This window comes from Lissotriton helveticus, chromosome 1_1, assembly GCF_964261635.1.
Source record: "Lissotriton helveticus chromosome 1_1, aLisHel1.1, whole genome shotgun sequence".
Lineage (NCBI taxonomy): Eukaryota > Metazoa > Chordata > Amphibia > Caudata > Salamandridae > Lissotriton > Lissotriton helveticus.
The window spans coordinates 1,754,780,338-1,754,794,537 of record NC_136057.1 but is presented as its reverse complement, the minus strand read 5'-3'; positions in this window follow the sequence as shown (position 1 = coordinate 1,754,794,537).

Here is a 14,200-nt window from a genome sequence, read left to right as displayed (position 1 = left end):
GGGGCGTCCCATATTTTTTATGTTATTATTGGGCCGCAGCGTTGCAATTCATATATCCTTTAGTGGTTGGCGAAAGAGCTAGGTCTCCAGTTCATTTGAATCCTTCAATATTTAACTTTGGGATAGGCATAGAGGCGAATAATTGTTTTATAAAAATTGTGGAACCAAGTTACTATAAAAAAAACAAATTCAAAGTTCTTAAAGCAGCTTATTCTATCTGGAAGCGTTTGAAGAAATATTTAGGTTTAACTAATATAAATTACTATACCCCGTTCGATGCACCCAGTATTTTACCTATGATCTTTAGGGATCATATCACAATGGGTTGGCGTCAGAAAGGGATTAGCTGTTTAAGGCAGTTAATTCCGGACTCACAGTTCTTATCCTTTGCAGAAATTCAAGAAAAATATGGTATATTGCGACAGGATTTTTTTAAATACCTACAAATTTGCAGTTTCTGTAACATGTCTGTGCGAAATAATATGCAGTTTAGCAAATGCCCATTAATTGAGGGGATGGGTAGACGAAATTCGATTGTTTTTTATTATAAAATCTTAATGGAGTTGCAGCCAGATGATTTAGAGACCCGCCAGGATAAATGGCGGGAGCTCTTAAATGTTCCTGATATCGATATAAATACATCCATTTTTTTGGCAAAAGAGGTCTTGTTCTCGGGCAGGATGAGGGCACAACATTATATGGCCCTTTATGACCTGTATTATTCACCAAAACAAGTATCTTAATGGAGTATAGGAGCATGAGCAAAATGTAGTAGATGTGGCTTACTTGCAGCAGATGCACTACACATGTTCTATTTGTGCCCAAAATTAACAGAGGTGTTAACACTAATCCAAAGATTCTTGATAGAGATAATGGACCCACCAATTGCTATTACGGGCGAGATGGTAATGTTAGGAGTGGAGTCCAATACCCAAGCTAGACCTAGACAAGAGGTATCATTTCTTTTTATTTGTATGGCTATTTTTCGTGCTTGTATGACTAGGGAATGGATCTCTCCAGATCCTCCGTCATTTTTTTCCTGGAGAGCCCAGCTCCTCGCTACATATAATTTCAGTGGCGGTTCGTCCATTTGGGGCGTTGGGGCGTTGCCCCACTAGCCATGGACGACCGTCACTGACACTGCGCAGCGCATAACAAAAATTAAAATTACGAGCACAGAGCGGCCAGCGCCGACAGTCATGATGATTCATTTTCGGTCCTGAGTCACTAACTGTAGTGACCTCATCGCGATCGCGGAAGGGTGGGGGGCGGGCCTGAGGCAGTGAGTGGCACTGCAGGCTGGCAGATGGCAGCGTGGCAGGGAGGGCAGCATGTGTGCGCATTTAGGACAAGTCATTTTTTTGACTTGCCCACGCATGCGCACACACGCAGTAGCCCCTTCCCTCCTCCTCCTCCTCTAGCACGAACACAGGCAGAGACCCGGGGGAGCCGGGTCTCATTATGGGCAGTATTAGCCCTGCTCTTTAACCAATCCTGGCGCAGTGGCGATGTTATTCTGCGCCAGGATTGGCTGAGTTACCGAAACGCGTGGCGCCCATCATCTGATTCAAGGAGCATTGCTCATACATCTGGCTGCTGGCATGAATCGTGAGGCCTTGTACTTCCTGAAGCTCAGATCATGAAAGTGAATGAATCACTGTCTGGAAGCATGAAAGGCCGTCCATGCTATCACCACGCGAGACGGCGAACGCAGCAGTACTGATGTGCTCCGGCTTCACAACTCAGCAGCTCCGAGGGGTTCTCCTTAGATCAGACCAATGTTGTAAAGAGTCGTGGAGCAATGTGGGTGATGTCACTAAGGTGAGCTTGAATTCCTCTGTGCCTGTGAGCTGTATTTAAATGACAATCAAACCTTTTGGCTAATTTGGTAAACGGACCTGCTTCTCCTCGTGTTGATTTCAGCTGACTGGTGCTGGAGGTTGATGGTAGCTTCTGTTAGGAATACACTCCAGTCCCCACCGTCGTTGGATATTGGAGTGCTCCGGTATGAAATGCATGTGTTGATGTACGTGCGTCTCCGCACCCCATATATATGCCATCTTGAGGTAGCCTAAACAGGGTCTTTGCAAATGCAATGCAAAGTGTCTGTCTGAAATGTAATTCAAGCCGAGTGAACACACATTTTTATATTGCACTTTCTAAGTGAAAAACGTAGACTTTGCAGGTTTCAAGAGGGTAAAGTAGTGGCTTACAGCATTACAATTATATCTTGTCCCAAATGTGAAATGATTTAAAATCCAACCATATCTATGAAACGTGCCATAAAAATCTTTTGTAATTTGAGCAACTTCCTTCAGAAGAGTATCTACTCCCTCAGTAACTCCGCAGTAAACGTTTTAAGAGCTGCAGCAGAAGAAGCCACAAGTAAAATCACTGCAGTTCACATTTCCCCGTCCCCTTCAGCATAGCCATGTCTGATGTAGTCCGCCTTTACTGTACTCTGACAATGCATGACTCTCTTCAGAGCACATAGCATGATCCGGGTCTCTCACTGCAGCAGGCATCTCACTGTGGTCCCAATGAAATGTGTGCAGTTCAAGGCAAACTGCAACTACAATCAGAGGGTGACAGTCACTTACGCAAACAAACGCGCCTGTAGCTGCATCTATGAAGATATGAAGGTTCGACCGGATATTTGTGGGAGGTTCTAAAACAGAAGAATTATAGGAAGTAGCAGAATGTGTACTAGGTACGGTTCGTGAAAGGATTCTAGTGTCGGCTCAGGCAGTGCAGTGGGCTTAGATTTGGTGTGAAATCGCAGCATATTGAGTTTAGAGGCAAGGTAAAACTGCCGGGGTGTTGCATATGTAACAATGTGGGTAAAAGGCGGAAGCTGGTATTTCATGTAGCATATTAGATGAACATGTATGGTAATAACTGCCAGTGCACGTAACGTCGTGGGTTTAAGGGAAGAAGACACATGGTGGCGGGGCAAGTACGCAATGAATGGTTCATGGTGGCAATTTGTGCAACATGGAGTGTGAAAGCCCTGGTAAAAGCAGGCAGTGTATGTAGCATTGGATAAAGGGCCCGAAAAAAGCTGGCAGTCCATGCAACCAGGCGAGTGACTGGCATGGTAAAAGCTGGCAGTTCATGTAACGTGATGGGTGACAAGCCGTTTAAAGCAGGCAGTTCATGCGCCGTAGCTGGTGTCACACTTTATATGCAGTCAGTGCGTGTATTATGAAGTGTGACACATGGTGATATAGCAGTCCATGCAGCGTAGCAGGTGACTTGCCTTGTAAAGCAGGCAGTTTATGCACCGTAGCTGGGATCCCATTTTATAAGCTGTCAGTGCATGTAATGTGCTGTGTAACACGTGGTTAAAGAAAGCAGTTCATGCAGCGTTGCATGTGACATGCCTCGCTAAAGCTGGCAGTTCATGCAACGTGGTGGGTGACATGCCTGTTCATGCAGTTCATGCTACGTGATATTGCTCCCGGCTTGTAATGGATTCTGTGTCTTCTTTGCAATGGTGCATGTGATTTTGGCAGTATGCTTAAAGTTGCCGGTGTGTTAACAAGTTGGCCAGTAGAAGCGCTGAGGTGTTCTGAAATATAGTATAGTAGTTTAAAGACATGGAGATAACTGTCAGTGGTCAGCGCGGTTCGAGTAAGCGGGGTTAAAGGTAAAACCACCGTGTATGACATATTGAGTGAAAGACGCGGCCTGTGTGAAGCGTGAGTATTCTGTATGTAACCTGGTGAAAGTCGTGAACAGTGCACTATAATGTGTAACGATATTTAAACATTCAAAGACCTTTAAGTAAATGAATAAACACTACTTACAGAACAACTGATTTTACACTGTGTAGGCTGCTTAAAAAGTAAAAAAATGGAACAAATTATTTTGACTTAAACATAGTCGCCGCATTCACATTTGAAAAGGAGAGTACGTTAATTTCCCCCACTTCTTTAACTACAAACACAGCACAAACAGTGTCAAATCAGTTTGTGTCACATTTACACTGGTACAAATATTTTTTGCTCTAAAAATGGTGGCTCAATTATTTCTTTTTTTGGACTAGTGTAAGGTGTTTGTACAATGGATCCTGGGGAACCGGTCCCCTGATGCTTCGCCCTAAGTCAGAGGGCTTCAATCTGTGGGGCGCGACCCCCAGGGGGGTCGTGGAGTCTCGGGAAGGGGGTCGCAGATTCTGCAGAGTGCAGTTCCTGGCATTGGGCTGATCAAGGGTGCTCACGGCGGAGGCCTAATTCACACCGAGGTGTGAAAAACATCAACACCTCATTAACAAGTATAAAGTCTTTTAAAGACCTGTCAAGTACTCAGGTGTGGCTGTGTGTGTGTCCCTGAAGCTGTTTCAGCCGGGCTTACATACACGAGCTGGGTGGAGGGAGCAGGGGGCGGGGGGATAGGCTGGGGGAGCAGGCTGTAGTGTAGCCCTTTGAGTTCAATGGATGTTGCGCGCCTGGAGCTGTGGGTCCCGTGACACGTCCCCCGCCCCCAGCTGGGAGGCACAGAGATGGAAAGAAGAAGGAAGAAGAGCAGAGAGATACTGCCCCCCCCCCAATGAGAGAGGCACAGAAAAGGTGGGTGGATGAATGATGGGTGGATGGATGGATGTAAGGCTGAATCGGATGTGTGAAAAGGTGGGTGGATGAATGATGGGTGGATGGATGGATGTAAGGCTGAAGTGGATGTGTGAAAAGGTGGGTGGATGAATGATGAGTGGATGGAAGAAAGGGTCGGTGGATGGATTAAAGGGTGGATGGATGAAAGGGCGGATGGATGGATGAAAGGATGGATGGATGAAAGGGTAGATGGATGAAGGATGGATGGATGAAAGGTTACATGGATGGATGGATGTGTAAAAAGATGGGTGGATGGATGAATGATGGATGTATGGATAGAAGGATGAAAGGGTGGATGGATGAAGGATAGATTGGTGAAGGGATAGATGTATGGATGGAAGGATGAAAGGGTGGACGGATGAAGGATGGATGGATGAAAGGGTGGATGGATGTATAGATGGATAAAAGGTTGCATGGATGAATGATGCATGGATGGATGTGTGAAAAGGTGGGGGGATGAATGATGGGTGGATGGATAGATGAAAGGGTGGGTGGATGTATGGATGAAAGGGTGGATGGATGAAGGATGGATGTATGGATGGGAGGATGAAAGGGTGGATGGATGAAGGATGGATGTGTGGATGGGAGGATGAAAGAGTGGATGGATGAAGGATGGATGTATGGATGGGAGGATGAAAGGGTGGATGGATTTATGAATGGATAAAAGGTTGCATGGATGAATGATGGATGGATGTGTGAAAAGGTGGATGGATGAAAGATGGGTGGATGGATGGAAGGGTGGCTGGGTAAAGGATGGATGTATGGATGGAAGATTGGATGGATGAAGGATGGATGGATGGATGTATGGATGGAAGGATGAAAGGGTGGATGAATGTATGAATGGATAAAAGGTTGCCTGGATGAATGATGGATGGATGTGTGAAAAGGTGGATGGATGAAAGATGGGTGGATGGATGGAAGGGTGGATGGGTAAAGGATGGATGTATGGATGGAAGATTGGATGGATGAAGGATGGATGGATGTATGGATGGAAGGATGAAAGGGTGGATGGATGGATGTGTGAAAGTGTGGGTGGATGAATGATGGATGGATGTGATGAGGTCTAACAGGCGCATTTATGGTTGTCAAAAGTTGATGATGAGGAGTACCAGTTTCTAGAAACTTTTGTCGGAAGGGGGTCCTTACGCCTAAAAAGGTTTTACAAGGGGTCTCGGCATCAAAAAGTTTGAAGACCACTGCCCTAAGTAGTCTTTTCCATGTTAATAAACGCGGTACACGCTGTCTTTTCCGGCAATAGTCTTTCTCGAGCCACGCCGATCATGAATATTTACTGGCGGGCCTACGTTTAATGTAATCAACATGCCGGGGTATAAATCCGCAAATATAATTGCATCAGGCTGCGCTTTGAAAGAGGGATCATAGGAAGTTTGGGTGCCCTGATTGAGATGTACTTAACGTTATGTTGTTATGCTCTTTATTCTTTACACCCTCCTGCGCACTGTAGAGGCCCATTTAGTAACCTTAGAGATAGGTATGAGTGAGACGTCATGCAATACTGGCAATGTCTAAACACCTTCAGCCAATCCCTATAGTATGAGCAAAGCATTGCTTACTCATGCTTGTAAGAATACCCATAAAGAGGGATCCACTCATCAGCCAATCCTAACGAGCTAAAGCTTGGCTGACTCATGCCTATGTTATATGACAGCTCTTTAATAATGTAATACCTGCACTTTCACAATTGCTTTATTAACCTTCCTGCTTTCTCAAATATGCTTGAAAATGCACAATTTTTCCACTATTTTTTCAAAATTTTCTCGGGGGGAATTCCCCCCGAACCCTCCTTAGGGGGTTCGGGATTGCTCGCTGCGCTCGCTCGCTACGGTGCAGTATGATTATCAGTTTACGCCCACCACTTTCAAATGTCACCAGCCGCCACACAATCTATAAGACTAAGAATAATCGCAGAACGACTAAAGGGCTAAAAATATGGGCTCCAATTCTAGAATGGATATAATGTATATATATTTTGATTTATGTTTTTTTTTCTCTGGTTGATGTAATCTCAGTTTCACGTAGATTGTCAAGACAGGAGGAGCCCGTTATACTGTTATGTTTTTCTTGAATTAATGAGGAATTGATTTTACTGTATAACAATAATTTGTGGAATTGTAACCTAATTGTTTTCTTTCTATTTAATTGTTTATCTCTCGTTTGACTTGTTCCTTGCAGAAAATAATAAATAAAAAAAATAAAAAATAAAGGCATCCATTGACTAAGAGAAAACAACTTGATGGTCCAATTGGTTCTGAAGCATATTTATTATTCAGTAATCATTCACAGAACCACTGACAATTCCTTAAATTCCTATAAATGGAGCAGATATAGGAGTTCCAGATGCTTTTATTTGACCTGTCATCTGCCCTGGTTATCTTTTCATAACTATGATAAACTTTTCAAAACTTTCAAACGTTTTTAAAACGTATCCTGGTTCTGGTCTCTATGTGCCATGCTAATAATTTTCCTAGATTACATCCTCTTCATAGCTTAGGAGAGGCACACACTGTTGTCTCAGGTTTAGTTTGCAACTGGCCCACAGGAGGAGCAGGCATTCCGGATAAAGCAGAATCAGTTAGATCTGGTGACTTAAAAGAAGGGGGAGTTAGGCGCTGAATTAAGAAGTATTCTTAATGAGGGGAAATAACTCTCATGTGCCCTTCATCGCTATGTCAGCTAAAACTGCAGATATTGTTGGATCCATTATTGTATGTACACATGGATTGTTACATTTTGATATGGTCTCCAACATCCCAAGTGAAAACTTCAGATAAACAGATCAACAACAACTTCAACATATAGTGATGATTAAATGAACCAGGAGTATACCAAGTAAAATATGCATGTTTTATATTTAAAGAAAACAGAGCTATACGAAATATAACAGGAGTTGAGAAAAATGAAAAAGGAGTATTTGGGGAAGGGGTTAAAAATCACATCCATAGGATTTATCTGCACACACCATGGATCTCCTTGTCAGTTTCGGAATGACAATGGCTGTTTTTTGTGTATATTGTTTTATTGGTTTTAAATCGAAGCAAGTGACAGATAATTGGAACATACATCAGTAGATAAAACATCAAAGCTAAAACATCAAATAAAAACAAACACATGTCGGTGGGATTACATCCTTGGTAAAGAGGTACCTGTAGAGGTCACTGGAAGTGTGGGGGGAGTATACGCCCAAAGTCAATACATTGCTGTCAGAAGACATACACAAGCAGTTAATGCTGACAGTCAATGGATATTTCTACTTGAATGTACATCACAGGTCTTGGGGGGGGACACCTCTGACGGGTAACAGGGGGGAAAGTCAGCCCAGGATTGGGTGCCACCCTCATGTATAGCAGTGTGAAATATAAGGAACACGCCTCACCCATTCAAGTTGGCCTCTTGTCACTCTTGGCTTCCAACTGTGTACTGTATACATCTCAGCACTCGTCCACCGAGTCCCTCGCCCCCGAAAGGCAGGCCCTACCAAGCACAACTGATTCCGCCCTGGCCCATTTGAGCATTTCCTGTGCCCAGTGTTTCGTGTCAGGGCTCTACCTGGCTTTCCAAGGAATAGCAATCTGTCATCTGAAGAGCACTAGAGTTGGTGGACAAACCTGTGGGTATATTTTTCTAATTAACCATAGGTCTCAGACCCAGGAGGCAATACACAGGCTCAAGAGATATGGGGAAGTCGACCACACAACTCCACACCATATGGAAGAAGCTGGCATCCAGTTGCAGCATCTGGGACACTATGAAGAGGACCCTGGGAACATGCGCTGAATGCACCAAGTTGTGAGGTAAGTCTGGTGCAGGGAATGAATTTGTGTGTACCAGAACCGTGAGTTCTGAGAGACCTCCTTCTTTTGTGCCATTCAATTACCCACTGTTTGTCTTGGAGTGCCTCTATTTGCATTTACCAGGTCGGGATCTTGTCCCTTTCACTCCCCCAGTGCAGCTGAAAGAAATTTCTCCAAATTTGACAGAAATCTAGATCTTGGTTGGCTGGCTTTAAGGGGTTGGAAGAAGAGCCTGGCTGTAGTCCAGGCCTTGCGTCCTATTCCCGCCACACTTGGCGTGGGGTTGGCTTCAGCCGTGTGCATCATAGGGTTAGCTGCAAGCTGGGATTGGCCAGAGAATTACTAGAAATTCACTGCTAAAACTAAGGTTACAGGAGCATTATAATTAGGCAATACCATTAAAAAAAACATAGAAACTCACTTAAAAAAACAAAGGTTACAGGGCCGGTCTAGTTAGGCTCAGAGTTTTCACCCACAAAACCATATAAATTCAGACTTTGTTAAAACTGGTGCCTTGCCTGTACATATAAATTCAGCAGTTATAGTTAAAGTTATCTCAATAAACTTAACTTATGCCCCAGGGGAACGATGACTCGCGCCCTCGCCATGAACTGTTAATTACCCCACATGTTGCAAACCTCATGACATCTTCTATGACATTATTAATAATAAAACATTTTTGGCATATCTCTCTCTCTATATATATATATATATGGACTCCTGGCCTGCCTGTGATTGAGGGCGTGGTAGCCTGAAACGCGTCAGGCTGTACTGAAATGGCGCTGTGTTGTTCATCATGCTGCCTGCACCTTCATTAAAGAGAAATACTACCTACCCGTGAGGCTCTTTCCGTTTGGGGCAACCTTTTACGTTGGATATGTTACAGCTGGTCCGGCCGTGGAAACTGCCCGCCGCCCGAGTGCGGAGTGTTTGGTGGTCCTTGATGAGGGCGTTGGTAGGACAGAAAGCTGATGAACATCTAGACGCCTACCCACTGGGGATTTTAATTGTGGCCGAAAACGGGAGCAACACGGAGACCCACTGTGGCTTTATTTTGCAGGACCCCATGTACCAGAATCCTTAGAGCCCATTGTGGGCGTGACATTTGTACAATTTAAATGAGGAACTGCACTCTTCTGTTTGACTCCTGGCCTGCCTGTGATCAAGGGTGTGGTAGCCCGAAACGCGTCAGGCTGTACTGAAATGGCGCTGTGTTGTTCATCAGGCTGACTGCACCTTCATTAAAGAGAATTACTACCTACCCATGAGGCTCTTTCCGTTTGGGGGCAACCTTTTAGGTTGGATATGTTACGGCTGGTCCGGCCGTGGAAATTGCCCGCCGCCCGAGTGCGGAGTGTTTGGTGATCCTTGATGAGGGCGTTGGTATGACAGAAAGCTGATGGACATCTAGACGCCTACCCACTGGGGATTTTAATTGTGGCCGAAAACGGGAGCAATACGGAGACCCACTGTGGCTTTATTTTCCAGGACCCCAAGTACCAGAATCCTTAGAGCCCATTGTGGGTGTGACATTTGTACAATTTAAATGAGGAACTGCACGCTTCTGTTTGACTCCTGGCCTGCCTGTGATCTAGTGCGTGGTAGCCCGAAACGCGTCAGGCTGTTCTGAAATGGTGCTGTGTTGTTCATCATGCTGACTGCACCATCATTAAAGAGAATTACTACCTACCTGTGAGGCTCTTGCCGTTTGGGGGCAACCTTTTACGTTGGATATGTTACGGCTGGTCCGGCCGTGGAAATTGCCTGCCGCCCGAATGCGGAGTGTTTGGTGGTCCTTGATGAGGGCGTTGGTATGACAGAAAGCTGATGGACATCTAGACGCCTACCGACTGGGGATTTTAATTGTGGCCAAAAACTGGAGCAACACGGAGACCCACTGTGGCTTTATTTTGCAGGACCCCAAGTACCAGAATCCTTAGAGCCCATTGTGGGCGTGACATTTGTACAATTTAAATGAGGAACTGCACTCTTCTGTTTGACTCCTGGCCTGCCTGTGATCAAGGGCGTGGTAGCCCAAAACGCGTCAGGCTGTACTGAAATGGCGCTGTGTTGTTCATCATGCTGACTGCACCTTCATTAAAGAGAATTACTACCTACCCGTGAGGCTCTTTCCGTTTGGGGGCAACCTTTTACTTTGGATATATAAGTCTTGTGCCCATTTATACAACAAAGTCTTCAAGTATAAGATTAGCTAAAGCTTGTGACACTCAGAATCACAAGTATACTCAGTCGCTGTATTTTAATAAATGCTTGTTACACAAAAGACTTTTGACGAAACGCGTAATGAGCATTTATTAAAATACAGCGACTGAGTATACCTGCGATTCTGAGTGTGCATTATTTGAAGGATTTGGATTTTATGTAAATTGCCGTTTCCGGAAATAATCAGCGACATGCACCAACTAACGAAGGGCTCGGTCTCAAAATGACCCGATTCGATGGGAGTAATATATATATAGGAATTCCCTCAAAAAGGAATTGGCCGCACTCTCGTGGTTTTTTCAAAAGGTTTATTCACTCTTTAACAGGACGCGTTTCGGCGGACTGCCTTTTTACCCTGTGTTTCAAACAAACAGAAACGCTACCCGCCATTTAAAGCAAACAGCTGAAGTACATTTGTTTCTTTTTTCCTCGTTACAACGTTAATGGACATAAAGAGCAGACAAATTCATCGCTCCCACTTCGGGGGCCATCTTGAAATGTGTTCATAGTCATTATTTACATAGCATATCTCAAAGTAAAAGAGAATACCGAAAACAAAAATAACATTTCAGTGCATTAATAATTGCCAATTAATATGTTTCGCTCTTTGTCCTTTTAAATAAATCATTTGCACATAATTGAGCCCCGGAAATAATCGGCGACATGCACCAACTGACGAAGGGCTCGGTCTCCAAATGACCCGATTCGATGGGAGTAATATATATACATATATATATATATCCAAATCAACACTGGAAGCACATTTGAAGCAGATCCACACGAAGTTAAATAGGCACATTTCTTTATTTGGATCCATTTCACAGCTCGATCCCGAGCTGCTCCGAGCACCACCTTCTTACATAAGAGCCTAACGCGTTTCAGGAGTTACCCTTTCATCAGAGGCAAGGTTCGAAGGTTCTGAGAAACAGTCTCTGGTCGTACACCTCTTCAAATATGTATATATATATGGCTCTAGCTAATCTTCTACTTGAAGACAAAGGCGAGTGTGCCGAAACGTGTCATGCGATAACAAGAAATAAAAACCCTGAGCTGGATGGCAGAAGCTTACTCTTATGTGTCGGTGTCTAGTTTTTTAAGTGGAAATCGGGATTGGTTTGAATATAAATATGTATATATGTATATTCACTCAAAAAACTATAAGTTTTAGTGGTGTTATAGTTAGCTGGACATTTTACTCATACAAAACCATTGAAATTGCTCCTATATAGTTAGTTGTACTAACTATATGTAGTAACTCAAGACACAAGAGTTGATTGAAGTAAATGTTTATTCCAAGCTTCCGCTAACACGACATACATCTGAGGCATACAAGAGAATATGGCCGTTATCTCCGCTACCAACTGTCAAGCCATCACTACGTCAGCGGGCAGCACGAGACCAGTGCCTCGCGCTCACTGTGTACACAGCGCGAGGCAGGCTGGCTCACTACATATCTCCTTTCCTTAAACAAACAGAGAGGAAGAAAAGGAAGAGGAGAAGAAAACAAAAGGTAAGTTCAGAGAGAGATGAGAAAATCAACGACGGAACCTAATAGGAACTCTGATGGTTCTGGTGCTTCTTCTCACCAAAGAGGATTGAGGAGAGGAAGACTGAACACTTAAGTCACATGACGAATTGTCACTTGAAACATTTTTTGCATCATTTGAGTTCAACAAATTGTTCTCGGCATTTTTAACTTTTACCACCTTGTTGACGTTCCACCAGTGCTGTCCATTGACACGAACAGCACTACCACAGACCTTGTCAACCACCACGATATCACCAAACTTGGTTTCACCTTTTTGTACAAATCCTTGTTTCTTTATCCTTACACAGTCCCCCACAACAAATGCTCTGCTTTTAACATGTTTTCTTTCATCAAAATATTCTTTCTGTTTGGATTGGACTTTTTCATTCCTCTTTCTGACCTGTTCATCAATATCTTGAGGAGAAGAATGAGATTTAAACCATTTGGACATCCATGCTGGTCTAAATTCAGTGCAAGGTTTCCTCCCCCTAAGAAGTTCAAAGGGAGACACTCCCGTAGATGAATGCGGGGTGGTCCTGTAGAACCATAGCATGGCCCTCACACTCTGGGGAACAGATTTGTGGTGTGCAATAGCCCATTTAACGCAATCGCCAATGACTCTGTTGAGTCTTTCCACCAGCCCATTGGTTTGGGGATGGTAAAGGGAACTTCTATAGTGTGTGATGGCAGATTCTTTAAGGAATTCTTCCACCTCAGTGGATACAAACTGCACCCCGTTGTCGGATATAATGGAAAGGGGAAACCCTTCTCTCATGAAAGTTTCTTTCATGAAGTCAATGATCTCTTTGGAGTCAACTTTGGGCACAAACTTTGCTTCTGGCCACTTGGTATAGTAGTCCATCATAACGATGGCAAATTTGCATTGATGGGGTAAGCTATGGAAGGGTCCTAACACATCTATACCAAGTTTCTCCCACGGGGCACCTGGAAGAGGTATGGGCGTGAGTGGTGGACTGGATGTACGAAAGCTTTTGTCACAGGATGAACAAACTGTGCATTCTTGCACCATTGCATCAATATCTTTATCCATCTGGGGCCACCAGAAGTACTCTCTTACTCTACGTTTAGTGAGTGTGGCTCCTAGGTGTCCTTCATGGGCCTTGGCTAACAGCGTGGTTCTAATTTTCTCGGGGGGTACCAGTTTCTCAATTCTGAAAACTAAACCATCTTCGATGGTGAGTTCATCATTCACTTTCACATAGGGTTGTAAGTCCACACCCACGTTCCTTTCTCTCGGCCACCCTTGGATAATGTACTTCTTCACTTCCTTTAAAACTTGATCACATTCTAGCGCTTCCCTCCAACTTTCTTGTCCTACTGAGCATACATGTAACAATTCAACACTGGCAATAATACAATCTTCATTATCATCACAACAGCAATCATCATTACTTTGCATGGTTATGTTCGAGGAGGGAGGTAGGCGTGACAAAGCGTCTGCTCTCACATTTTTCCCTCCAGCAATATGGACAACATCAAAATTGTACTGTAATAACTTGGAAGCTAGGCGTGCAATGCGGGGAGTAGCACTGCGGCCTTTAGTGTTACCCAGAATAGACACTAGTGGTTTATGGTCCGTTTGGAGTGTGAATTTGCGCCCCCACAGATAGTTTTTGAACTTTTCAATGCCCCACCAACATGCTAGGAGCTCCTTTTCAATCACAGAGTAATGTGTTTCTGCCTCTCTAAGTACTCTGGAAGCAAACCCTACAGTATGTTCATTAGGACCAACATGTTGTGTCAAAACAGCGCCCAACCCATAGTTGCTGGCATCAACAGTCAAAGTGCAAGGCACTTCCTGAACAAAGGGCTTCAAGGCACTGACGGTGCACAACTTATCTTTGATCCATTCAAACGCCAATTTGCATTCTTCATCCCACACAAATTCACTTTTATCTTGTAGCAATCTAGAAATGGGGCGAATATTGGTGGCATAGTCTTGGATAAAACGAGAATAGAATTCTGTGAGTCCTAAAAGCGATTTAACTCCTGCTTTGTCTTTT